This window comes from Pristiophorus japonicus, chromosome 30 (genome assembly GCF_044704955.1).
Source record: "Pristiophorus japonicus isolate sPriJap1 chromosome 30, sPriJap1.hap1, whole genome shotgun sequence".
In the NCBI taxonomy this organism is placed as follows: Eukaryota; Metazoa; Chordata; class Chondrichthyes; family Pristiophoridae; genus Pristiophorus; species Pristiophorus japonicus.
Genome location: NC_092006.1, coordinates 1,250,696 through 1,278,687, shown reverse-complemented (window position 1 = coordinate 1,278,687; position 27,992 = coordinate 1,250,696). Strand labels below are relative to the sequence as shown.

At 52.9% G+C, this 27,992-nt stretch overlaps 1 pseudogene; it reads left to right on the top strand.

Moving 5' to 3' along the window:
- The first annotated feature begins 206 nt into the window (after positions 1-206).
- LOC139240073 (ankyrin repeat and death domain-containing protein 1A-like) overlaps positions 207-27,992 on the top strand; it is a 44,190-nt pseudogene continuing 16,404 nt past the window's right edge.

Genomic DNA, 27,992 nt, shown 5'->3' with positions numbered 1-27,992 from the left:
CCCCTCCTCCTCCCCTCCCTCCTCTCCTCCTCTCCTCCTCTCCTCCCCTCCCCCCTCCTCTCCCCTCCCCTCCCCCCTCCTCTCCCCTCCCCTCCCCCCTCCTCTCCCTTCCCTCCCTCCTCTCCTCCCCTCCCCTCCTCCCCTCCTCTCCCCTCCCCTCCCCCTTCCTCTCCCTTCCCTCCCTCCTCTCCTCCGAACATTTCTAAATGAGTTTCAGAAGTATTTAATGGTCGGTCGGAGAGCTACCTGTTTCTGGGTGTGAGCACCAAGGCTGGGCTTAAACCTGTGTTTACAGTGAGTACATCCGCTGTAGGGGATGGCATTCCCCCTCAGAACTTGTCTCACTTTTATAAAACAATTTCCCTGCTTTGTAATGGCAATCATTCGGCCAATGTAGGGACAGTGTCGAGGGAGCTTTACTCTGTATTTAACCCCATGCTGTACCTGCCCTGGGAGTGTTTGATGGGACAGTGTAGAGGGAGCTTTACTCTGTATCTAACCCCGTGCTGTACCTGCCCTGGGAGTGTTTGATGGGACAGTGTAGAGGGAGCTTTACTCTGTATCTAACCCCCTGTACCTGCCCTGGGAGTGTGTGATGGGACAGTGTAGAGGGAGCTTTACTCTGTATTTAACCCCATGCTGTACCCGCCCTAATGATGTTGTAGTTCATTCCCTTCTCCAGTGTTGCCAACAGAAAAGAAACTCCAAGCTGCAGCCAAGAGGAATGACACAGCAATGATCAGGTGTCTGATTCACAACAAAGTGGATGTCAACGCAAAGAATATTGTGAGTAACTAAATAACTTGTGAACCTTCCCCTTGTTTCGATCCTGGGCTGCACAGAGTCGGAAGGTGAATAGCTTCAGCAGCGAGATTTAACACTTACCGACTTGATTTAACAAAATCAGAAAGAAAGCAGTAATCAACGGTCACACAGGAACTGCCGGTAAAATACGCCCACTGAACAACTTAAAAACAAAACTCGTAAACACTACCACAGTGCAGTGCTCACAGCTCAGACTGCAATTGGCAGGGCTTAACCCGGCTCAATGCCAGAATATTCTTTCATGTGCAGTTCAGTTCTGTGCTGCAGCTCCATCCCAGCGCAGTGTCCCGTGTTACATTTATTCCCGTGCAGCAGAGAAGGCTGGACTGCAATTTTCAAGGTTACAAAAAGATTGTAATAAAATTGGTTCAGACAAATTATTGCCAATCCCAGGGGACACAAGTCAGAAATGCGGGTGTTCAGAGTAAGGGGTAAAGAGGGAAACCTTTTTACCCAAAGGGTAACAGGTTGGAAATAACGCGGAGAATGTAACTGGGGTCAGGGGCCAATTGGAGATGCTTCTGGAGAGAGGAGAGATTGAGGGATATGGTGGGTCGGTGGGGTTGGGGAGTCGGTGGGGTTGGGAGATATGGGGGGTCGGTGGGGTTGGGAGATATGGGGGGTCGGTGGGGTTGGGGGATATGGGGGGTTGGGGGGTCGGTGGGGTTGGGGAATATGGGGGTTCGGTGGGGTTGGGAGATATGGGGGGTCGGTGGGGTTGGGGGATATGGGGGGTTGGGGGTCGGTGGGGTTGGGGAATATGGGGGGGTCATTGGGGTTGGGGGATATGGGGGGTCTGTGGGGTTGGGAGATATGGGGGTCGGTGGGGTTGATGGATATGGGGGTTCGGTGGGGTTAGGGGATATGGGGGGTCGGTGGGGTTGGGGGATATGGGGGGTCGGTGGGGTTGGGGGATATGGGGGGAGTGGGGGATATGGTGGGTCGGGGGATATGGGGGGTTGGGGGATATGGTGGGTCTGGGGGGTTGGGGGATATGGGGGTTCGGTGGGGTTGGGGGATATGGGGGGTTGGGGGATACGGGGGTTCGGTGGGGTTGGGGGATATGGGGGGGTCAATGGGGTTGATCACTGAGAAACGGATGGGTTTGTTGGGCCTCCTGGCCTCCTGGTCCTGCTGGTTCTCATGCCTTGTGTTGGTCTAGGTTAACCGAACGGCCCTGCACTGGGCCGTTACTGAAGGACATGAAGATGCCATGAAGCTTTTACTGGATTACCTTGCAAACATAGACATTGAGGACAAGGTGGGTGTGCTGGACGCCTGGTGTAGGTGGTTAATCACCCTTGTGTCTTTGACCGATGTGCCTTGGTCCATGTGCCTTGCTGGTTTCTGGCCAGGTTTGTGCTGTAAACGTACATGCGCAGCAGAGAGAGGCGTCCCTCATCGCTCGGTCTAAGCTGACCCTCGATAGCAGACCTTTTCCTAACTGCCTCTATTGTCCAGTCCCAACATTGTAAACAGGGAATTGTTAATTAGTAGTTGCAGAACCAGTTTTAAATATAATTTTTACATAAGTTTCTGTTGCTCCAATTCAGAAATGTTGCCTCTTTCTCCTCTTCGTGTTGGAGAGAGCAGCCTGATAGATGTCTCGGCCTCTCGCAGTGTCTGTCCTGGATTGGTTGTTAGAGTAGATGTTAGATGTCGGGGAGTAACCTAGTGTGACTGCTCTCCCTTTCACCCTCACTCCGTGTTCATCATCATCAATGGCAGTCCCTCGGAATCGAGGAAGACTTGCTTCCACTCTTAAAATGAGTCCTTAGGTGGCTGAACAGTCCAATACGAGAGCCACAGTCCCTGTCACAGGTGGGACAGATAGTGGTTGAGGGTAAGGGAGGGTGGGACAGATTTGCCGCACGCTCCTTCCGCTGCCTGCGCTTGGTTTCTGCACGCTCTCGGCGATGAGACTCGAGGTGCTCAGTGCCCCTCCCGGATGCACTTCCTCCACTTAGGGCGGTCTTTGGCCAGGGACTCCCAGGTGTCAGTAAACTCCATGTTATAGCGATAGTGTCTCTCAGCAACGTTGCTGAGTGTACACAGGACTCACAGGATACGCAACATCTGCGATATATCATCACACCAGGCCCTCTGTAGCCTGAATAAACTTTGCATATTTCATGCAAAATCTTTTGCTTTATTTGCAGTTTGGAATGACGCCAGCCCTGCTGGCTGCCTGGTTCGGCCATCTTAGACTGCTACAGATCCTGGTCACTGCAGGAGCAAAGATCACCGCCCAGAACCGGGTAATTTTCATCATTTACCTGAGGCCACGTGAGAATGGGAGCAGCATCGTGACCGGTTTCACAACTAGATTCTCAACAGCACCACCCAATTCAAATATTGAACGGTCGCACCAGTCTGTCAACATTGGATTGTCCTGTGTCTCTCTGAATTACAAGTGCACCAACTGAACTGGCTGGCATGAGTTACTGAGCCCAATAATGTGAGGGAGCTGGCTTAACATCGCATAGAAACATAGAAAATAGGTGCAGGAGTAGGCCATTCGGCCCTTCAAGCCTGCACCACCATTCAATATGATCATGGCTGATCATGCAACTTCAGTACCCCATTCCTGCTTTCTTTCCATAACCCCTTGATCCCTTTAGCCGTAAGGGCCACATCTAACTCCCTTTTGAATATATCTAACGAATTGACCTCAACAACTTTCTGTGGTAGAGAATTCCACAGGTTCACAATTCTCTGAGTGAAGAAGTTTCTCCTCATCTGGGTCCTAAATGGCTTACCCCTTAACCTTAGACTGTGTGACTACTGGTTCTGGACTTCCCCATCATCGGGAACATTCTTCCTGCATCTAACCTCTCCAATCCCGTCGGAATTTTACATGTTTCTATGAGATCCCCTCTCATTTTTCTAAATTCCAGTGAATATAAGCCTAGTCGATCCAGTCTTTCTTCATATGTCAGTCCTGCCATCCTGGGAATCAGTCTGGTGAACCTTCGCTGCACTCCCTCAATAGCAAGAATGTCCTTCCTCAGATTAGGAGACCAAAACTGAACACAATATTCCAGGTGAGGCTACACCAAGGCCTTGTACAACTGCAGTAAGACCTCCCTGCTCCTATACTCAAATCCTCTCGCTATGAAAACCAGTATGCCATTTGCCTTCTTCACCGCCTGCTGTACCTGCATGCCAACTTTCAGTGACTGATGAACCATGACACCCAGGTCTCGTTGCACCTCCCCTTTTCCTAATCTGTCACCATTCAGATAATATTCTGCCTCCCTGTTTTTGCCACCAAAGTGGATAACCTCACATTTATCCACATTATGCTGCATCTGCCATGCATTTGCCCAGTCACCTAACCTGTCCAAGTCACCCTGCAGCCTCTTAGCATCCTCCTCACAGCTCACACCGCCACCCAGCTTAGTGTCATCTGTAAACTTGGAGATCTTACACTCAATTCCTTCGTCCAAATCATTAATATATATTGTAAAGAGCTGGGGTCCCAGCACTGAACCTTGCGGTACACCAGTAGTCACTGCCTGCCATTCTGAAAAGGACCCGTTTATTCCTACTCTTTGCTTCCTGTCTGCCAACCAGTTCTCTATCCACGTCAGTATATTACCCCCAATACCATGTGCTTTAATTTTGCACACCAATCTCTTGTGTGGGACCTTGTCAAAAGCCTTTTGAAAGTCCAAACACACCACATCCACTGGTTCTCCCTTGTCCACTCTACGAGTTACATCCTCAAAAAATTCTAGAAGATTTCAATCCCATCAATTTCCCTAACACAATTTCCTGACTAATGAGGATTTCCTTCAGTTCTTCCTCACTAGACCCTCGGTCCCCTAGTATTTCCGGAAGGTTATTTGTGTCTTCCTTAGTGAAGACAGAACCAAAGTATTTGTTCAGTTGGTCTGCCATTTCTTTGTTCCCCATTATAAATTCACCTGATTCTGACTGCAAGGGACCTACATTTGTCTTCACTAATCTTTTTCTCTTCACATATCTATAGAATCTTTTGCAGTCAGTTTTTATTTTCCCTGCAAGCTTATTCTCATACTCTATTTTCCCCCTCCTAATTAAACCCTTTATCCTCCTCTGCTGAATTCTAAATTTCTTCCAGTCCTCAGGTTGGCTGCTTTTTCTGGCCAATTTATATGCCACTTCCTTGGATTTAACACTATCCTTAATTTCCCTTGTTAGCCACGGTTGAGCCACCTTCCCCGTTTTATTTTTACACCAGATAGGGATGTACAATTGTTGAAGTTCATCCATGTGATCTTTAAATGTTTACTATTGCCTATCCACCGTCAACCCTTTAAGTATTACACGCTAGTCTATTCTAGCCAATTCACGTCTCATACCATTGAAGTTACTTTTCGTTAAGTTCAGGACCCTAGTCTCTGAATTAACTGTGCCACTCTCCATCTTAATGAAGAATTCTACCATATTATGGTCACTCTTCCCCAAAGGGCCTCGCACAACAAGGTTGCTAATTAGTCCTTTCTCATTACACATCACCCAGTCTAGGATGGCCAGCTCTCTAGTTGGTTCCTCGACATATTGGTCTAGAAAACCATCCCTAATACACTCCAGGAAATCCTCCTCCACCGCATTGCTACCAGTTTGGTTAGCCCAATCAATATGTAGATTAAAGTCGCCCATGATAACTGCTGTACCTTTATTGCATGCATCCCTAATTTCCTGTTTGATGCCATCCCCAACCTCACTACTACTGTTTGGTGGTCTGTACACAACTCCCACTAGTGTTTTCTGCCCTTTGGTGTTCCACAGCTCCACCCATACAGATTCCACATCATCCAAGCTAATGTCCTTCCTTACTACTGCGTTAATTTCCTCTTTAACCAGCAACGCTACCCCACCTCCTTTTCCTTTCTGTCTATCCTTCCTGAATATTGAATACCCCTGGATGCTAAGTTCCCAGCCTTGGTCACCCTGGAACCATGTCTCCGTAATCCCAATTACATCATATCCGTTAACAGCTATCTGCGCAGTTAATTCATCCAGCTTATTACGAATGCTCCTTGCATTGAGGCACAGAGCCTTCAGGCTTGTTTTTTTAACACTCTGTCCTTTCAGAATTATGTTGTAATGTAGCTCTTTTTGATTTTTGCCTTTGATTTCTCTGCCCTCCACTTTTCCTTATCTCCTTTCTACCTTTTGCTTCTGCCTCCATTTTACTTCCCTCTGTCTCCCTGCATAGATTCCCATCCCCCTGCCATATTAGTTTAAACCCTCCCCAACACAGCACTAGCAAACACTCCCCCTAGGACATCGATTCTGGTCCTGCCCAGGTGCAGACTGTCCGGTTTGTACTGGTCCCACCTCCCCCAGAACCAATGTCCCAGGAATTTGAATCCCTCAATCCTGAGATTGCTACCTCACAAGAGAAACATTCAGTAACACAGGGTGCTGAAGGAGAGGGGTTACTGAATGACCGTGTGAGGGAGCCGGCTTAACATCACGAGAGAAACAGTCAGTAACACAGAGGGATTGGGTTGGGAGGAGTGTGACATGTGCTGATCTGATTGGATTCTGTTTTGTGTCTGTTCAGATGGGACAGGCTCTGCACCACTGCGCCGCCCTGGGCATTATCTGCTACATTCTGGAGGACTTGGAGGAGGTCCCGCTGGACAAACCGGACCAGGTGAGAGCCACTGCACATCAGACCCTCACAGTGTCTGTCCTGCCGCTTGTTAACCGCGCAGCACAAAAGTCTAGGCTGGCACTTCAGTGAAATGATGAGGGAGCGCCGCGCTGTCGGAGGGGCACTACTGAGGGAGCGGCGCACTGTCGGAGGGGCAGTACTGAGGGAGTGCCACACTGTCGGAGGGGCAGTACTGAGGGAGCCCCGCACTGTCGGAGGGGCAGTACTGAGGGAGCCCCGCACTGTCGGAGGGGCAGTACTGAGGGAGTGCCGCACTGTCGGAGGGGCAGTACTGAGGGAGTGTCGCACTGTCGGAGGGGCACTACTGAGGGAGCCCCGCACTGTCGGAGGGGCGGTACTGAGGGAGTGCCACACTGTCGGAGGGGCAGTACTGAGGGAGAGCCGCACTGTCGGAGGGGCAGTACTGAGGGAGTGCCGCACTGTCGGAGGTGCCGTGTTTTGGATGAGACGTTAAACCGAGGTGGTTGTAAAAGATCCCATGGCTGTATTTCAACGAAGAGCAGGGGAATTATTCCCGGTGTTCTGGGGACAATATTTATCCCTCTAACCTCTCTCACACTCCTGTATCTGAGGAGGTCCCCCTAATCCCTGTCTCACTCCTGTATCTGGGGAGATCCCTCTAACCTCTCTCACACTCCTGTATCTAGGGAGGTCCCTCTAACCTCTCTCACACTCCTGTATCTGGGGAGGTCCCTCTAACCTCTCTCGCACACTCCTGTATCTGGGGAGGTCCCTCTAACCCCTCTCTCACACACTCCTGTATCTGGGGAGATCCCTCTAACCCCTCTCTCATACTCCTGTATCTGGGGAGGTCCCTCTAACCCCTCTCTCACATACTCCTGTATCTGGGGAGATCCCTCTAACCTCTCTCACACACTCCTGTATCTGGGGAGGTCCCTCTAACCCCTCTCTCTCACACTCCTGTACCTGGGGAGGTCCCTCTAACCCCTCTCTCACACACTCCTGTATCTGGGGAGGTCCCTCTAACCCCTCGCTCACACTCCTGTATCTGGGGAGGTCCCTCTAACCTCTCTCTCTCACACTCCTGTATCTGGGGAGGTCCCTCTCACCCCTCTCTCACACACTCCTGTATCTGGGGAGGTCCCTCTAACCCCTCGCTCACACACTCCTGTATCTGGGGAGGTCCCTCTAACCCCTCTCACACACACTCCTGTATCTGGGGAGGTCCCTCTAACCCCTCTCTCACACACTCCTGTATCTGGGGAGGACCCTCTAACCTCTCTCTCACACTCCTGTATCTGGGGAGGTCCCTCTAACCCCTCTCTCACACACTCCTGCATCTGGGGAGGTCCCTCTAACCCCTCTCTCACACACTCCTGTATCTGGGGAGGTCCCTCTAACCCCTCTCTCTCAGTCTCGTGTATCTGGGGAGGTCCCTCGAACCCCTCTCTCACACTCTCCTGTATCTGGGGAGGTCCCTCTAACCCCTCTCTCACACTCTCCTGTATCTGGGGAGGTCCCTCTAACCTCTCTCACACACCAGGTTTCTGGGGAAGTCCCTCTAACCCCTCTCTCTCACACTCCTGTATCTGGGGAAGTCCCTCTAACCCCTCTCTCTCACACTCCTGTATCTGGGGAGGTCCCTCTAACCTCTCTCACACACCAGGTATCTGGGGAAGTCCCTCTAACTCCTCTCTCATACTCCAGGTATCTGGGGAAGTCCCTCTAACCCCTCTCTCTCACACTCCTGTATCTGGGGAAGTCCCTCTAACCCCTCTCTCACACTCCTGTATCTGGAGAAGTCCCTCTCACCCCTCTCTCTCACACTCCTGTATCTGTGGAGGTCCCTCTCACCCCTCTCTCTCACACTCCTGTATCTGGGGAGGTCCCTCTAACCCCTCTCTCACACATTCCTGTATTTGGGGAGGTCCCTCTAACCCCTCTCTCACACACTCCTGTATCTGGGGAGGTCCCTCTAACCCCTCTCTCACACACTCCTGTATCTGGGGAGGTCCCTCTAACCCCTCTCTCACACACTCCTGTATCTGGGGAGATCCCTCTAACCCCTCTCACACACTCCTGTATCTGGGGAGGTCCCTCTAACCCCTCTCTCTCACACTCCTGTACCTGGGGAGGTCCCTCTAACCCCTCTCTCACACACTCCTGTATCTGGGGAGATCCCTCTAACCCCTCTCACACACTCCTGTACCTGGGGAGGTCCCTCTAACCCCTCTCTCTCACACTCCTGTATCTGGGGAGGTCCCTCTAACCCCTCTCTCACACACTCCTGTATCTGGGGAGGTCCCTCTAACCTCTCTCTCTCACACTCCTGTATCTGGGGAGGTCCCTCTAACCCCTCTCTCTCACACTCCTGTATCTGGGGAGGTTCCTCGAACCCCTCGCTCACACACTCCTGTATCTGGGGAGGTCCCTCTAACCCCTCTCACACACACTCCTGTATCTGGGGAGGTCCCTCTAACCCCTCTCTCACACACTCCTGTATCTGGGGAGGTCCCTCTAACCCCTCTCTCTCACACTCCTGTATCTGGGGAGGTCCCTCTAACCCCTCTCTCACACACTCCTGTATCTGGGGAGGTCCCTCTAACCCCTCTCTCACACACTCCTGTATCTGGGGAGGTCCCTCTAACCCCTTTCTCACACACTCCTGTATCTGGGGAGGTCCCTCTAACCCCTCTCTCACACACTCCTGTATCTGGGGAGGTCCCTCTAACCCCTCTCTCACACACTTCTGTATCTGGGGAGGTCCCTCTAACCCCTCTCTCACACACTCCTGTATCTGGGGAGGTCCCTCTAACCCCTCTCTCACACATTCCTGTATCTAGGGAGGTCCCTCTAACCTCTCTCTCACACACTCCTGTATCTGGGGAGGTCCCTCTAACCTCTCTCTCACACTGCTGTATCTGGGGAGGTCCCTCTAACCTCTCTCTCACACTCCTGTATCTGGGGAGGTCCTTCTAACCCCTCTCTCATAAACACCTGTATTTGGGGAGGTCCCTCTAACCCCTCTCTCACACTCCGGTATCTGGGGAGGTCCCTCTAACCCCCTCTCTCACACGCTCCTGTATCTAGGGAGGCCCCTCTAACCTCTCGCTCACACTCCTGTATCTGGGGAGGCCCCTCTAACCCCTCGCTCACACTCCTGTATCTGAGGAGGTCCCTCTAACCCCTCTCTATCACATTCCTGCATCTGAGGAGGTCCCTTTAATCCATCTCTCACACTCCTGTATCTGAGGAGGTCCCTCTAACCCCTCTCTCACACACTCCTGTATCTGGGGAGGTCCCACTATCCCCTCGCTCACACTCCTGTATCTGGGGAGGTCTCCCTAACCCCTCGCTCACACTCCTGTATCTGGGGAGGTCTCTCTAACCCCTCTCACACACTCCTGTATCTGGGGAGGTCTCCCTAACCCCTCGCTCACACTCCTGTATCTGGGGAGGTCCCTCTAACCCCTCTCACACACTCCTGTACCTGGGGAAGTCCCTCTAACCTCGCTCTCAGCCTCCTGTATCTGGGGAGGTCCCTCTAACCTCTCTCACACACTCCTGTATCTGGGGAGGTCCCTCTAACCTCTCTCACACACTCCTGTATCTGGGGAAGTCCCTCTAACCTCACTCTCAGTCTCCTGTATCTGGGGAGGTCCCTCTAACCCCTCTCTCACACTCCTGTATCTGGGGAGGTCCCTCTAACCCCTCTCTCTCACACTCCTGTATCTGGGGATGTCCCTCTAACCTCTCTCACACACTCCTGTATCTGGGGAGGTCCTTCTAATCCCTCTCTCACACCCTCCTGTATCTGGGGAGGTCCCTCTAACCCCTCTCTCACACACTCCTGCATCTAGGGAGGTCCCTCTAACCCCTCTCTCACACTCTCCTGTATCTGGGGAGGTCCCTCTAATCTCTCACACACTCCAGGTTTCTGGGGAGGTCCCTCTAACTCCTCTCTCACACACTCCTGTACCTGGGGAAGTCCCTCTAACCCCTCTCTCACACACTCCTGTATCTGGGGAGGTCCCTCTAACCCCTCTCTCACACACTCCTGTATCTGGGGAGGTCCCTCTAACCTCTCTCACACTCCTGTATCTGGAGAGGTCCCTCTAACCCCTCTCTCGCACACTCCTGTATCTGGAGAGGTCCCTCTAACCCCTCTCTCTCAGTCTCCTGTATCTGGAGAGGTCCCTCTAATCTCTCTCACACTTCTGTATCTGGAGAGGTCCCTCTAACCCCTCTCTCTCAGTCTCCTGTATCTGGAGAGGTCCCTCTAATCTCTCTCACACTCCTGTATCTGGGGAGGTCCCTCTAACCCCTCTCTCGCACTCCTGTATCTGGAGAGGTCCCTCTAACCCCTCTCTCTCAGTCTCCTGTATCTGGGGAGGTCCCTCTAATCTCTCTCACACTCCTGTATCTGGGGAGGTCCCTCTAACCCCTCTCTCTCACACTCCTGTATCTGGGGAGGTCCCTCTAACCCCTCTCTCTCACATTCCTGTATCTGGAGAGGTCCCTCTAACCCCTCTCTCTCACACTCCTGTATCTGGAGAGGTCCCTCTAACCCCTCTCTCTCACACTCCTGTATCTGGGGAGGTCCCTCTAACCCCTCTCTCACACACTCCTGCATCTAGGGAGGTCCCTCTAACCCCTCTCTCACACACTCCTGTATCTGGGGAGGTCCCTCTAATCTCTCACACACTCCAGGTTTCTGGGGAGGTCCCTCTAACCCCTCTCTCACACACTCCTGTATCTGGGAAGGTCCCTCTAATCTCTCACACACTCCAGGTTTCTGGGGAGGTCCCTCTAACTCCTCTCTCACACACTCCTGTACCTGGGGAAGTCCCTCTAACCTCGCTCTCAGACTCCTGTATCTGGGGAGGTCCCTCTAACCTCTCTCACACACTCCAGGTTTCTGGGGAGGTCCCTCTAACTCCTCTCTCACACACTCCTGTACCTGGGGAAGTCTCTCTAACCTCGCTCTCAGACTCCTGTATCTGGGGAGGTCCCTCTAACCTCTCTCACACACTCCTGTATCTGGGGAGGTCCCTCTCACCCCTCTCTCACACTCCTGTATCTGGGGAGGTCCCTCTAACCTCTCTCACACACTCCTGTATCTGGGGAGGTCCCTCTCACCCCTCTCTCAGACTCCTGTATCTGGGGAGGTCCCTCTAATCCCTCTCTCACACACTCCTGTAGCTGGGGAGGTCCCTCTAACCTCTCTCACACTCCTGTATCTGGGGAGGTCCCTCTAACCCCTCTCTCTCACACTCCTGTATCTGGGGAGGTCCCTCTAACCCCTCTCTCACACTCCTGTATCTGGGGAGGTCCCTCTAATCTCTCTCACACTCCTGTATCTGGGGAGGTCCCTCTAACCCCTCTCTCATACACTCCTGTATCTGGGGAGGTCCCTCTAACCTCTCTCACACTCCTGTATCTGGAGAGGTCCCTCTAACCCCTCTCTCGCACTCCTGTATCTGGAGAGGTCCCTCTAACCCCTCTCTCTCAGTCTCCTGTATCTGGGGAGGTCCCTCTAATCTCTCTCACACTCCTGTATCTGGAGAGGTCCCTCTAACCCCTCTCTCTCACACTCCTGTATCTGGAGAGGTCCCTCTAACCCCTCTCTCTCACACTCCTGTATCTGGGGAGGTCCCTCTAACCCCTCTCTCTCACACTCCTGTATCTGGGGAGGTCCCTCTAACCCCTCTCTCTCACACTCCTGTATCTGGGGAGGTCCCTCTAATCTCTCTCACACTCCTGTACCTGGGGAGGTCCCTCTAACCCCTCGCTCACACTCCTGTATCTGGGGAGGTCCCTCTAACCTCTCTCTCGCACTCCTGTATCTGGGGAGGTCCCTCTAACCCCTCTCTCACACACTCCTGTATCTGGGGAGGTCCCTCTAACCCCTCTCCCTCACACTCCTGTATCTGGGGAGGTCCCTCTAACCCCTCTCCCTCACACTCCTGTATCTGGGGAGGTCCCTCTAATCTTTCTCACACCTCCTGCATTGCATCCTCTATATTTTTTTCGATTCTGCCCTGCTTATCAGAACCTTCCTCTCTTGATCTTCTTCAAGTACCAAGCCCTTCCCTTTTCCTGCTCCGTGTACTGCAGGAGGAGCTGCGTTCCTTGACCGGACTGCCTGAGCATGTGGTTCGGTGTGGAGAATGACTCTGCTTGTCTCAGTTACTGAGGTGTGTTGTTGTCGTTCAGAATGGAAAGACACCGTTGCTGCTGGCGGCAGAGAAAGGGAAGCTGGACGTGTTGATGCATCTCCACCGCTTCGGCTGTTGTTACCAGATTAAAGACAAGGTCATTGCAGCGTAGGCCCGAGCCTTGCCAGCGCCCCCAATAAGCCCCTGCTGGTGGGAGAGCAAACCAGCCTCACTGTTGACACTGATATTCCATTCCCCACGTAGGAAGCGAACAGCGTCATTCACCTGGCAGCGGGACAAGGGCAAGCGCAAGTGCTGGAGAGTCTGATCGAGGTGATCTACACCGAGGCCAAAAACCAGGTCAGTCCTCAACCAACATACAGCTTTGTACGTGACCGCTGCACTGCTGGCCCCAGTCAGCTTGGGGGCAGGCGTTTGCTGCCTGATAGAATGTGAACACCATCACGAGCTCCTCCCCTCAGGTAGATTTGTGTTGTGTACCTGCAGTCGTTACGAACTGCTTGGCAGCTGCCCAACATCGAATCGTTTCAGCGACCGAGATCCACTAATTCAGCACAGACGGGGGAAAGGCCCTGTGACCGCCAGGGGCTCTGTAATACACCCGGGCTCCCCTCCCCGGGGCTCAGTCCCACACCCAGGCTCCCCTCCCCGGGGCTCTGTAATACACCCGGGCTCCCCTCCCCGGGGCTCAGTCCCACACCGGGCTCCCCTCCCCGGGGCTCAGTCCCACACCGGGCTCCCCTCCCCGGGGCTCTGTAATACACCCGGGCTCCCCTCCCCGGGGCTCAGTCCCACACTGGGCTCCCCTCCCCGGGGCTCAGTCCCACACCGGGCTCCCCTCCCCGGGGCTCAATCCCACACCGGGCTCCCCTCCCCGGGGCTCAGTCCCACACCGGGCTCCCCTCCCCGGGGCTCAGTCCCACACCGGGCTCCCCTCCCCGGGGCTCAATCCCACACCGGGCGGTGCTCCTCGGGGCTTAGTCCCACACCGGGCTCCCCTCCCTGGGGCTCAGTCCCACACCGGGCTCCCCTCCCTGGGGCTCAGTCCCACACTGGGCCCCCTCCCTGGGGCTCAATCCCACACTGGGCCCCCTCCCTGGGGCTCAGTCCCACACTGGGCCCCCCTCCCCAGGGCTCAGTCCCACACTGGGCCCCCTCCCCGGGGCTCAATCCCACACTGGGGCCCCCTCCCCGGGGCTCAATCCCACACCGGGCTCCCCTCCCTGGGGCTCAGTCCCACACTGGGCCCCCTCCCTGGGGCTCAGTCCCACACCGGGCTCCCCTCCCTGGGGCTCAGTCCCACACTGGGCCCCCTCCCTGGGGCTCAGTCCCACACCGGGCTCCCCTCCCCGAGGCTCAGTCCCACACTGGGCCCCCTCCCTGGGGCTCAGTCCCACACTGGGCCCCCCCCTCCCTGGGGCTCAGTCCCACACTGGGCCCCCCCTCCCCGGGGCTCAGTCCCACACCGGGCTCCCCTCCCTGGGGCTCAGTCCCACACTGGGCCCCCTCCCTGGGGCTCAGTCCCACACTGGGCCCCCTCCCTGGGGCTCAGTCCCACACCGGGCTCCCCTCCCCGGGGCTCAGTCCCACACTGGGCTCCCCTCCCCAGGGCTCAGTCCCACACCGGGCCCCCCTCCCCAGGGCTCAGTCCCACACTGGGCCCCCCTCCCCAGGGCTCAGTCCCACACTGGGCCCCCCTCCCCAGGGCTCAGTCCCACACTGGGCCCCCCTCCCCTGGGCTCAGTCCCACACTGGGCCCCCCTCCCCAGGGCTCAGTCCCACACTGGGCCCCCTCCCCGGGGCTCAGTCCCACACTGGGCCCCCTCCCCTGGGCTCAGTCCCACACTGGGCCCCCTCCCCGGGGCTCAGTCCCACACTGGGCCCCCCCTCCCCGGGGCTCAGTCCCACACTGGGCCCCCCTCCCTGGGGCTTAGTCCCACACTGGGCCCCCCTCCCCTGGGCTCAGTCCCACACTGGGCCCCCCTCCCTGGGGCTCAGTCCCACACTGGGCCCCCCCTCCCCTGGGCTCAGTCCCACACAGGGCAGTGCTCTCCTGTTCCTCGGGGCTCAGTACTATGGAGAAGCGGTGTGGGGTTATGGGATGTCCGCCTCCACCCCTAGCTGCCACAGGTGGCTCAGGTCTTGGGTGGGGAATTTGTGAGTAAAGTATTTCAACCGGAGCATTTTGAAGAATATCATCCCAAGCACTTTCAAACCCCTTTGTCTGCCTGCTCTTTCTTTCAGGATGGACAAGCAGCCCTGCACCTCGCAGCGGAGGGCGGCCACTTCGACTGTGTAAAATTACTCCTCGACAACCGTTGTCAAATCAACGTGCTGAGCAGTGTGAGTACAAGAGGTGTGAGGCATCGACACGTGAGGCGGGAGTACGTAAGGTGTGGACACGTGAGGCCTGTGTACGTGAGGCGGGAGTACGTAAGGTGTGGACACGTGAGGCGTGGACACGTGAGGCCTGTGTACGTGAGGCGGGAGTACGTGAGGCAGGAGTACGTGAGGCATCGACACGTGAGGCGGGAGTACGTAAGGTGTGGACACGTGAGGAATGGGTACGTGAGGCGGGAGTCCGTGAGGCGGGAGTACGTGAGGCGGGAGTACGTGAGGCAGGAGTACGTGAGGCGTGGACACGTGAGGCGTGAGCGCGTGAGGCCTGTGTACGTGAGGCCTGTGTAAGTGAGGCGTGGGTATGTGAGGGGTGAGTATGAATGAAGTGAATCCAGGACAGCCTTGCACAAAAACATTGGGCTGAAAGCCTGCGTCCATCACTGTAATATATGCACGTGAAGAATACACTCACAGGTTTGTAGAGCTGTTGCCGCCTGTAATTCCTGCGGTCAGGAAGAGTCCGTGTTTACGTTGAATGTGCGAGGTTGCAGCCCCTATTTCATTATTTGAAGGGGCTGCGCCTTGATTTCTGGCTGCACTTCAGTATCCTGCTCTTTGGGCACTCTGTGCGGAGGGGAGCGGGCAGGTCGGAGGGCCTCCTCGTAGGACTGCTCCTGGGCACGGCCAAGGGGGCCATCAGCCGGTCCAGGCAGCGGGCGGTCGAGGGGGTCGTTCAGCCCGACTGCCTGCCTCTCTTCCGCTCTTACATCCGGTCCAGGGTGTCCCTGGAGATGGAGCACGCGGTGTCCACCGGTACGCTCACGGCCTTCCGCGAGAGGTGGGCGCCGGAGGGACTGGAGTGCATCATCACCCCCCGGCAATGGAATTTTAATTTAATTTGGTAAAGTTCCCGGTTAATTTTGAATTTGTGGGTTCTAGTGCCCTTACTAAAAGGGGGCACTTGATTTAAAAGTTCTTACAAAAATAGTTGTAGAGCTGTTGAGTTGGGAGTGGCTCAGCCAGTCACATGATGTTCACAAGACTCAATAAAACCCCGGCCAGTTGGGTTCGGGGGATCCACGATGGGGCAGGCGGTTGTGAGCCTGGTGGATGAACTGGCAATGTGTAGTGTGATTTGTTAAGCCTTTGCTAATAAACCGACTAGTTCTTAATGTAAAATGTCGCTATCAATTGTTAAAGAACTCATGAAGCAAATACATTACAGTCACAACAACCAACCAGTACTCTCCACAGGTTATGGGATTTGGTAACTTGCATCAAACACCAACCTTTGTAATAAAAGACAAAAGAAAATAATAATTATAATCATGAAAATAGGGTGAGTCCCTGGTAATGAGATTCTCCTCCTCCTTTAAAAGGGCCCCCTTTTGTCGAGTCTTTAAAAGCGGTCTCTGATGATGAGAGTCGCTCTTTAATGGGCACCTGGTGGGAGCCTCGCCAGCCCGTAGTGCTTACTGTAAATTCGGGCGTGTGGGATGTGCCTCACCTAATATGTGGATGTGAGAATCGGCAGATGCGTATTTGTGTCCTGCCGATACGGGGCCAACCGTTGGTGAACAGATGCAGGGTATCACTGCGTCTCTAGAGTCACTGTGTCCAGGTGAAGGTCTAACTCCTGCCTCTCCATTCAGCAAAACCTCAATGCTCTGCACTATGCGGTGAGACAGGGACACGAAGATGTCTGTCGTTTACTGGTGGAAGAAGGGATCGATGTGAATGCAGTCAGTCAGGTAAGAAAGTGGCCTTCAGCATCGGGGTGTCGATCCCCGGGTCTGTGCTGGGGACGATTGGTCTCAGCACCCCTCAGCTAAGGACCAAAATAAAAATCAGCCTGGGCTCCTGCTTCTGATCATCATCATCATAGGCAGTCCCTCGCAATCGAGGAAGACTTACTTCCACTCTTAAACTGAGTCCTTAGGTGGCTGAACAGTCCAATACGAGAACCACAGTCCCTGTCACAGATGAGACAGATCGTCGTTGGGGAAGGGGTGGGTGGGACTGGTTTGCCGCACGCTCCTTCCACTGTCTGCACATGATTTCTGCATGCTCTCGGCGATGAGACTCGAGGTGCTCAGCGCCCTCCCGGATGCACTTCCTCCACTTAGGGCGGTCTTTGGCCAGGGACTCCCAGGTGTCGGTGGGGATGTTGCACTTTATCAGGGAGGCTTTGAGGGTGTCCCTGTAACGTTTCCTCTGCCCACCTTTGGCTCGTTTGCCGTGAAGGAGTTCTGAGCAGAGCGCTTGCTTTGGGAGTCTCGTGTCTGCCATTTGAACGATGTGGCCCGCGCAGCGGAGCTGATCGAGTGTGGTCAGTGCTTCGATGCTGGGGATGTTGGCCTGGTCGAGGACGCTGATGTTGGTGCGTCTGTCCTCCCAGGGGATTTGTAGGATCTGGCGGAGACATCATTGGTGGTATTTCTCCAGTGACTTGAGATGTCTACTGTATAGCTGTCTACGCGCTCAGCAAGCGCTCTACTCGGAACTCCTTCACGGCAAATTAGCCAAAGGTGGGCAGAGGAAACGTTATAAGGACACCCTCAAAACCTCCCTAATAAAGTGCAACATGCCCACTGACACCTGGGCATCCCTGGCCAAAGACCACCCTAAGTGAAGGAAGTGCATCCGGGAGGGCAGTGAGCACCTCGAGTCTCATCGCCGAGAGCGTGCAGAAATCGTGCAAACAGCGGAAGGAGCGTGCGGCAAACCAGTCCCTTACCCTCAACGACTATCTGTCCCACCTGTGACAGGGACTGTAGCTCTCGTATTGGACTGATCAGCCACCTAAGGACTCATTTTAAGAGTGGAAGCGATTCCGAGGGACTGCCTATGATGATGATGATGAGGGTTTAAATCGCCCCCTTCACTGTCCAGGCTCACACATGAATCATGGCCGTTTGGGTGAGGCATTAGAAGGTGACCAGTGCCCATTGCGATCACAAGTCAGTGCCTTCAGGAGGGGAGTGGAGAGCACTGGGGGGAAGGTAGAGGTGCAGAACGGCCAGCTGTCACACCCACAGTCGCTACTCGTGTCCAGTGACACTTGGGGCCGTTCCACATTGTAGCCTCTAACCCAGCCTGACATGGAGCTTGTGTCCGTTGCTCATTTATTGGACTTCTGCATGTTGAATCCTGTCTGATTTGTCAGGATGTGGGGGGGAGGGTGGATATGGAACAGAGTGTTTTACACACTGAGAATAATTGTGCCGTTTTGTCTTGCTATTGACAGCACACCTGCCTCCATCTTGCGGTGAAACACAACTTCGCTCAGATTGTCAGGCTTTTGATAGACGCCGGGTGTGACATCAACATCGGCGACTATGTAGGTTCTCGTGTCCATGGGGTGTCGTATACCTTCAACCCAAATGCTAAACCTGACTGGCGTCAAATTGCTAAGGATTAGTAAAATTTCTTTGTATCGCCAATTTAAAATACTCAGCTTTGTTTGGGTGTTTTTCCATGTCATAAAATGGGGAATGAATTGCGGGCGGTGGGGTGGGGAGGGGAATTGGACTCCCCAAAAATAACTTGGGGTAAATATGAAAAACATCAGTTTTTATTTGTAACGTCTGCAGAAGAAAATAATTAAGGGACTAATAAGATGGAACCATATAATATATATATAATAAGATGGCACCGTTAGACTAAGTGAGTACTCACAAGTGTTTACACAGTTCACAGACACCACATTTATAGTCTTAATGCAAGTTCTAACAGTTTGTGTACAGCACACCATCCTGTGTAATGGAAACAGGAGTTGTTTTAACCCGCCACCTTTTGAGCTCTGCTTGTTCTCCAGATCTGTTGTGCAGTCACTTTCTTTGATAAGGCCCATCGACCTGCTTGCATCATTTGATGCCCGTTAAATAAAGCGATTGGTGGAACCGTTTTCTGGTTTCCCAATGTCCTAGGCCAAGGTTGCCCTGACTTTCTGTGCTATTACACTTAGCAAAGCTGTCATCCAACAGATTACAGTTAGAGTTCAGCATCATTCTCCAAATACTTCACCTGAATGTCTCATGGGAGCACAGGCCAATCCCGGTCCCCAGTACACACAATGAGGTGCCTCCATACGTAGATATTGGGCAGTAAAATTACTCTCCAGGTCATAGGGGACACGGAGTCCACTTACGGGAGTGTCATGGAGGCACATGCACCTCGCTGCCCATTCGTGTGAAGAATGGGAGTATTTACAGGGAGCATTCAGGATTTTATTTTTACAAAAATTGTGCGAGAATTCAGTTTTACTAATCCATCAACCCAAAAATAGCTGGAAATTTATGGTGAAATCAATTAAAAAAATGTAATGAACCTTAGAAATAGTTTTCAGTGATGCCTGTTAATAGTGAACAATGAGAGATGCTGGTGAAAGATTAGCAAAGAGACTGAGGCCAATCCACTGTGTTTGTACTCAGTCGAGATGAGAAAGAACATTGTTTGCCATGCCAGTGTCTGCAATACCAGTGTCTGCAATGCGTGTGTCTGCAATGCCAGTGTCTGCCATGCCAGTGTCTGCAATGCCAGTGTCTGCCATGCCAGTGTCTGCAATGCGTGTGTCTGCAATGCCAGTGTCTGCAATGCGTGTGTTTGCAATGCCAGTGTCTGCCATGCCAGTGTATGCAATGCGTGTGCCTGCCATGCCAGTGTCTGCAATGCCAGTGCCTGCCATGCCAGTGTCTGCAATGCCAGTGTCTGCCATGATTATGCCTGCTATGCCAGTGTCTGCAATGCCAGTGTCTGCAATGTCAGTGTCTGCCATGATTATGCCTGCAATGCCAGTGTCTGCAATGCCAGTGTCTGCCATGATTATGCCTGCTATGCCAGTGTCTGCAATGCCAGTGTCTGCAATGCCAGTGCCTGCAATGCCAGTGTCTGCCATGATTATGCCTGCAATGCCAGTGTCTGCAATGCCAGTGTCTGCAATGCCTGTGCCTGCAATGCCTATGCCTGCAATGAGTGTGCCTGCAATGCCAGTGCCTGCAATGCCACTGTGCAATGCCAGTGCCTGCAATGCCAGTGTCTGCAATGCCAGTGCCTGCAATGCGTGTGCCTGCAATGCCTGTGCCTGCAATGCCTGTGCCTGCAATGCGTGTGCCTGCAATGCCAGTGTCTGCAATGCGTGTGTTTGCAATGCCAGTGTCTGCCATGCCAGTGTATGCAATGCGTGTGCCTGCCATGCCAGTGTCTGCAATGCCAGTGCCTGCCATGCCAGTGTCTGCAATGCCAGTGTCTGCCATGATTATGCCTGCTATGCCAGTGTCTGCAATGCCAGTGTCTGCAATGCCAGTGTCTGCCATGATTATGCCTGCCATGCCAGTGTCTGCAATGCCAGTGTCTGCCATGATTATGCCTGCTATGCCAGTGTCTGCAATGCCAGTGTCTGCAATGCCAGTGCCTGCAATGCCAGTGTCTGCAATGCCCGTGTTTGCAATGCCAATGTCTGCCATGATTATGTCTGCAGTGCTCGTGCCTGTAATGAATGTGCCTTTGGTCCTCCCCCCTGACTCCTCTCCTACTCCCTGGCATGCCGCTTTCCTCTCTCGGGCACGTATGGGGCATTTCCTGTGTCACAGGCGCTGTTGTTTTTCATCCACCTGCAGAGGCAGCAGAGTGCGTTACACCTGGAGGTGGAGAGGCGATAGCCCAACATTGTGGAGATGCTCCTCACAGCCAACATCGACCTACAGCTTCAGGACCAGGTGAGAAGCAGCGACACCATCAGAAGCTTTAACAGCTGTCTGCACAGTGCACCTTCCGACGGTTAACATTGGGTGAGACGGCACGATGCATTAGGATAAGTATTCACGCTTGTGAATTCACACACACTGAATCTTTCAGCACACGATCCTGGCTGTGAACCCACACCTTGCCTTTATTAGCCAGTGAGGGTGGATCGCTCCACTCATTCCCCCCTATGGAGTCGTGCAGCCTTTTTGCTCCTTATTTCTTTCCTGTACAAGCACCCCAAGAGCGCTTACCTCCTATGATCTTTTTTGTTATTTGTTCTTAGGATATGAGCATCTCTGGCAAGGCTGGCATTTATTGCCCATCCCTAATTGTCCTCGAGAAGGTGGGGGTGAGCCGCCTTCTTAAACCGCTGTAGGTCTAGAGGGTGAGTAAGTGGCCCACTGCCAGGATAACTGCTGTTTTCATCCGGCTGCCTGGCGGTGATGCCAAGGTAACCATAATTACAGGCAACAGAACAGTGACGTGGTGTGAAAAAGCAGTTTGCCAAACAGTCGCTCAGACAGGCGGCTGCGTGTGAGGCAACTCGAAACACCAACTGCAACGCAGCTAAGGTGACCAGCCTCATTCGATGTGAATCGCCATGAAAATCCAGGCTGGAGCTAGCTTCATTGGTGTGTTTCTCTTTAGTGACACTGCCTGCCTGCCTGGCAGTGGCTTAGAGTCCTGTTCATGCCTGTTCTGACGCCCTGCTTTTTGCTGCTACAGGTATTTAATAGCTCAACTCAATGTCACTTCAGTAGACATTGCCCTAGGGTGGAGCTTTGCTTTGTTTTTTTTTTGCCAGTATATTTCTCTTTTTAAATAGTTCTGTATGTGTAATGCATGCACATGTGAGTATGCTCACAGGTTAGTAGAGCTGTTGAGTTGGGAGTGGCTTAGCCAGTCACGTGATGTTCACAAGACTCAATAAAACCTTGGTTGGGTTCGAGGGATCCACGATGAGGCATGTGATTGTGAGCCTGGTGGATGAACTGGTAATGTGTAGTGTGATAATGTTATGTACGTAAACTTTACTCATTTGTAAGACATGCCACCAGGGGGCGCACCTGTTGGAGACCCAAGGGTCACCTGCACACCCTGGGCCAGCAGGTATAAAAGGCAGTCTACCATGCTGCTTCCTCACCCTGGAGTTACATTAAAGAGACCAAGGTCACAACAGTTTGAGCTTACAGTATACAGTCTTGTGGAGTTATTCTGAACATAACAATTGGCGAAGAGTAACAGATCACGAACTTTCACATGTTATGGCTACCGTTGGTATTCTTGAGAGATTTGTTGAGGTTGATGGTTGGGAAGCTTTCATTGAGCGTCTTGACCAGTACTTCATGGCCAGCGAGCTGAATACGAAAGATACCGTGGTCAAACGCAGGGCGATTCTCCTCACCATTTGTGGGTCCATGATATATCACCTCATCAAAAATCTGCTAGCTCTGATGAAACCAACGGACAAGACATATGCAGAGTTCTGCACGCTGGTTCGGGAACACCTCAAGCCGAAGGAAAGCATCTTAATGGCCAGGTATCGCTTTTACACGCACCATCGCTCCGAGGGCCAGGACGTGGCGAGCTATGTCACCGACCTAAGATGCCTTGCGGGACCGTGCGATGATGCTAGATTTTTGGGGGAAATGTTGCGCTATTTTTCGTGCTTGGAATCAGCCACAAGGTCATTCTTCGGAAACTGCTGTCTGCCGAATCCCTAGATCTGAGCAAGACCATCACGATAGCCCAGGCTTTCATGTCCACGAATGATAACACTAAGCAGATATCTTTGCAGCATCGAAGCTCACCGGCAAGTAGTGTGCATAAAATAATGCCTTCAGCAGGCAGAACTGTACATGGCAGGGCCTATATGCCTGCATAGGCCAGACCTAGGATAACCCAGAGTCCACCGTGGGGCGTGAATGCAAATTAATTAACACCATGTTGGTGCTGCAGGGGCAGTCATAGAGCCCATCAATGTCGATTCAAGCACTACGTGTGCAAGGGCTGTGGAACAATGGGGCACCTCCAGCGAATGTGCAAACGTACTGCGACTCACCACGTGGCAGAGTCGGCAGGAGATGACCGATCCGGCAGGAGATGACCGATCCGGCAGGAGATGACCGATCCGGCAGGCGATGACCGATCCGGCAGGAGATGACCGATCAGGCAGGAGGTGACCGATCCGGCAGGAGATGACCGATCCGGCAGGAGATGACCGATCCGGCAGGAGATGACCGATCCGGCAGGAGATGACCGATCCGGCAGGAGATGACCGATCCGGCAGGCGATGACCGATCCGGCACGGATCACGCTGAACGAGTGAGAGAGGCAACTCAACCTGAGGCTGAAGAGGAAGTGTATGGGGTACACACCTTCAACACAAAAAGCTCTCCGATAAGGTTGAAAGTCAAATTAAACGGCATTCCTGTTTCCATGGAATTGGACACGGAGGCAAGTCAGTCAATTATGAGCCAGAAGGCTTTTGAGAAATTGTGGGGCAACAAGGCACAAAGGCCAAAACTAAGCCCGATTTATACAAAGCTGCGCACTTACACCAAAGAGCTCATACCAGTCATTGGCAGTGCGGCAGTGAAGGTATCGTACGATGGAACTGTGCATGATTTATCACTTTGGATTGTACCAGGCGATGGCCCAACGCTGTTCAGCAGAAGCTGGCCAGAAAAGGTCCGTTGGAACTGGGGCGACATTAAAGCCCTGTCTTCGGTGGATGACGCCTCGTGCGCCCAAGTTCTAAACAAATTCCCGTCGTTATTTGAACCAGGCACCGGCAACTTCACAGGCGCCAAAGTGCAGATCCATCTCGTCCCTGATGCACGGCCCGTTCATCACGAGGCCCGAGCAGTTCCATATATGATGTGAGAGAAAGTCAAGATCGAGCTGGACAGACTTCAACGAGAGGGAACCATATCGCCAGTCGAGTTCAACGAGTCGGCCAGTCCTATTGTTTCGGTGTTGAAAAGCGATGGGACGGTCAGAATTTGCGGGGACTACAAGGTAACGATCAACTAAGTCTCGTTACAGGACCAGTACCCACTACCCAAAGCGGATGACCTGTTCGCAATGCTAGCAGGGGTAAGTCGTTCACCAAGCTGGATCTAACCTCTGCTTACGTGTGACACAGGAGCTGGCTGAACCTTCGAAAGAATTGATGTGCATCAACACGCAGAGAGGACTGTTCATATACCACAGATGCCCTTTTGGGATTCGCTCGGCTGCGGTCATCTTCCAGAGGAACATGGAGAGTCTGCTGAAATCGGTTCCGCGCACCGTGGTGTTTCAAAACGACATCCTGATCACTGGCCGTAACACCACCGAACACTTGCACAACCTGGAAGAGGTTCTAAAGCGACTGGACATAGTGGGACTCAGGCTGAAACGCTCCAAGTGTGTTTTGCTGGCGCCAGAGATCGAATTTTTGGGGAGAAAGATTGCGGCGGACGGCATCAGACCCATGGACTCCAAATACGGAGGCCATCAAGATTGCACCCAGACCACAGAATGTGACAGAGCTGCGTTCGTTCCTGGGACTCCTCAACTATTTTGGTAACTTTCTACCGGGGTTGAGCACTTTGCTGGAACTTTGCATTTATTGCCACGCAAGGGTGATGACTGGGTTTGGGGTAAATATCAAGAGACAGCCTTTAATAAGGCCAGAAACCTGCTATGCTCTAACAAGTTACTTGTATTGTATGATCCATGTAAACGTTTAGTATTAGCGTGATGCATCTTCCTACGAGGTTGGTTGTGTGTTACAGCAAGCCAATGGGTCGGGCAAACTGCAACCGGTTGCATATGCGTCCAGAAGTTTATCGAAGGCTTAAAGAGCCTACAGTATAGTTGAGAAAGAAGCATTAGCATGCGTAAATGGGGTTAAGAAAATGCACCAATACCTATTTGGACTCCGGTTCGAGCTCGAAACCGACCACAAGCCGCTCATTTTGCTGTTCTCAGAAAGCAAAGGTATTAACACCAAGGCTTCGTCCCGCAACCAAAGATGGGCACTAACGTTATCTGCGTATGACGATGTAATCCGCCACAGACCAGGCACGGAGAACTGTGCCGATGCCCTCAGTCGGCTGCCATTGCCCACCACCGGGGTGGAAATGGCGCAACCCGCAGACTTGCTTCTTGTAATGGATGTTTTTGAGAGCGAGGGGTCACCCATCACGGTTCGCCAGATCAGGACCTGGACTAGCCAGGACCCTGTGCTATCACTAGTAAAAAGCTGCATCCTTACTGGGAGCTGGTCGGCTGTTTCTGTGGAAATGCAAGACGAAATTAAGCCATTTTACTGACGCAAGGATGAAGTGTCCATCCATTCGGATTGTCTCCTATGGGGGAATCACGTGGTTTTGCCAAAAAGAGACAGGAAAACGTTTATATGCGACCTACACAGTACCCACCCAGGCATAGTCATGATGAAGGCTATCGCCAGGTCGCACGTTTAGTGGCCCAGCATTGACTCGGAATTGGAGTCGTGCGTACACCAATGTAACACTTGCTCACAGTTGAGCAATGCACCAAGGGAGGCCCCACTGAGTCTGTGGTCATGGCCCTCCAAACTGTGGATTTCGCTGGCCCCTTTCTAGGAAAGATGTTCCTTGTAGCAATGGACGCTTACTCTAAATGGATTGAATGTATAACAATGTCATCATGTATGTTCATTGCCACCATTGAAAGCCTCCAGGCCATGTTCGCTCGACGCCCTTGTTGGTGACAATGGACCATGTTTCACCAGCTCGGAATTCAACGAGTTCATGACCCGCAATGGCATCAAGCCCGTCAGGTCTGCCCCGTTTAAGCCCGCATCCAATGTCAAGCAGAACGGGCGGTCCAAACTATCAAGCAGAGCTTGAAACGCGTTGACAGATGGTTCCCTGCAGACCCGGTTATCTCGGGTTCTGCTCAACTACCGGACGCGACCCCACTCACTTACCGGGGTTCCCCCTGCAGAATTGTTAATGGACAGAGCACACAAAACCAGGCTCTCCTTAGTCCACCCGGATCTCAGTGATCATGTAGAAACCCGGCGTCACCGGCATAACGCGTACCGCGATCGCGCGGCAGTATCGCGTGACATTGAGGTTAATGACCCTGTGTTTGATCTTAATTACGGTCATGGTCCCAAATGGGTTTGCTGACACTGTTTTAGCCAAGGAGGGAAATAGAGTGTTTGTTGTCAAACTTCTGAATGGACAAACGTGCAGAAAGCATTTGGATCAGACCAAACTGCGATTCACTGACAACCAAGAATAGTTTGAAGAGGACACTACCATCATTGATCCAACCAGCACACCCAACCAGCAACCGACCTCGCTGTCAACCACGGGGATGAACCCACCATGCCCGACAGTCGATCAGACCAGCCACGCTGCAGTGCAACAATGATCCAACCAACTCACCCAGGTCAGGACTTCAACTCAGGCGATCAACCCGGGAACCCAGAGCCCCGGATCGCCTCGACTTGTAAATAACTTGTATCTAAGACTTTGGGGGGGAGGGGGAGTGATGTTATGTATGTAAACTTTACTAGTTTGTAAGATTTGCCACCAGAGGGCACACCTGTGGGAGACCCCAAGGGTCACCTGCACACCTCGGGCAAGCAGGTATAAAAGGTAGTCGACCATGCTACCTCTTCACTCTGGAGTTACATTAAAGAGACCAAGGTCACAACAGTTTGAGCTTACAGTGTACAGTCTTGTGGAATTATTCTGAACATAACAGTTAAATCTTTTGCTAATAAACCAACTAGTTCATAATAGTAATGTGTTGCTATGGATTCTTAAGCAAAGAACCGATGAAGCAAATACATTACAATATGCAGCATGGTAGGGCCTGTGGTTGCTTTTGCGTGAGCTGGACAGTGAGCAAGCCAATCCCTGTCTCTCTCACACACTCTCTCACACACACACACCCCACACAACACACAACGTACACCACACCACATCACACAACGTACACCGCACAACGCACACCACACACCACACACACATACTCTCACGCACACACTCACACTCTCACACTCTGACACACACACACACACACACACCCCACACAACACAACGTACACCACACAATGCACACCACACACCACACACACATACTCTCACGCACATACACACTCTCAGACACACTCTCACACTATGACACACACACACACAAACACACCACACACAACACACAACACACTCTCACACACACACTCTCACACTATCACACACACACACACCACACACACCACACAACACACACCACACAACATATGCATGCACACTCTAGCATGAGTCACTGGACAGTGATCAGGAGAAGGAACCCTGCCTGTATCCCCCTGTGTCTCCCAGGGCTATCTGTAGCATTCGACCTGGGATCAAGAAAGTAAGCACAGAGGAGGGGGTGGAGCCTGCGACCTTCTGTTCCATATAACTCCGCACCATTTACTCACTGAGCTGTTTAAAGACAGAGAACTGCCCTCCTCATCCGTGAAGTGAAGTGTGACTGTTTCTGAATTCACCATCAGCAGGGGAAGATGGCACGGGACCTGGCTGCGTGCAGCCAGCACACTGCTGTGGTCGACATGATTATAAAGGCGGCAAGGTTCTACGCAAGGAGCCTGGTAAGGTTTGGGGTGCAGTGTGCTATGAACATGGTGCTGTGATGTAACAGCCAGAGAGCAGTGGGTGTGTGCAGCGGTCAGCCAGATAGAATCATAGAATGAGACAACAAAAGACGCTATTGCTTCAGAAAGAGCTGGGTGAATGTTTAGAAATAAAAAACATAGTCAGCACCTTTCACAACCTCAGGACGTCCCAAAGCCAGTGAAATACTTCTGAAGTGTAGTCATTGTTGTAATGGAGAAAATGCTTGGTTGCGGGATAAATATTGGCCAGGCACCAGGAGAACTCCCCATCTTTTCTTTGAATAGTGCCATGGGATCTTTTATATCCACCTGAGAAAGCAGACGGGATCTCGGTTTAACGTCTCACCTGAAAGGCTGTACCTCCGACAGTGCAACGCTCCCTCAGTACTGCCCCTCCGACAGCGTGGCACTCCCTCAGTACTGCCCCTCCGACAGTGCGGCACTCCCTCAGTACTGCCCCTCCGACAGTGCGGCACTCCCTCAGTACTGTCCCTCCGACAGTGCGGCACTCCCTCAGTACTGCCCCTCCGACAGTGCGGCGCTCCCTCAGTACTGCCCCTCCGACAGAGCGGCTCTCCCTCAGCACTGCCCCTCCGACAGTGCAGCT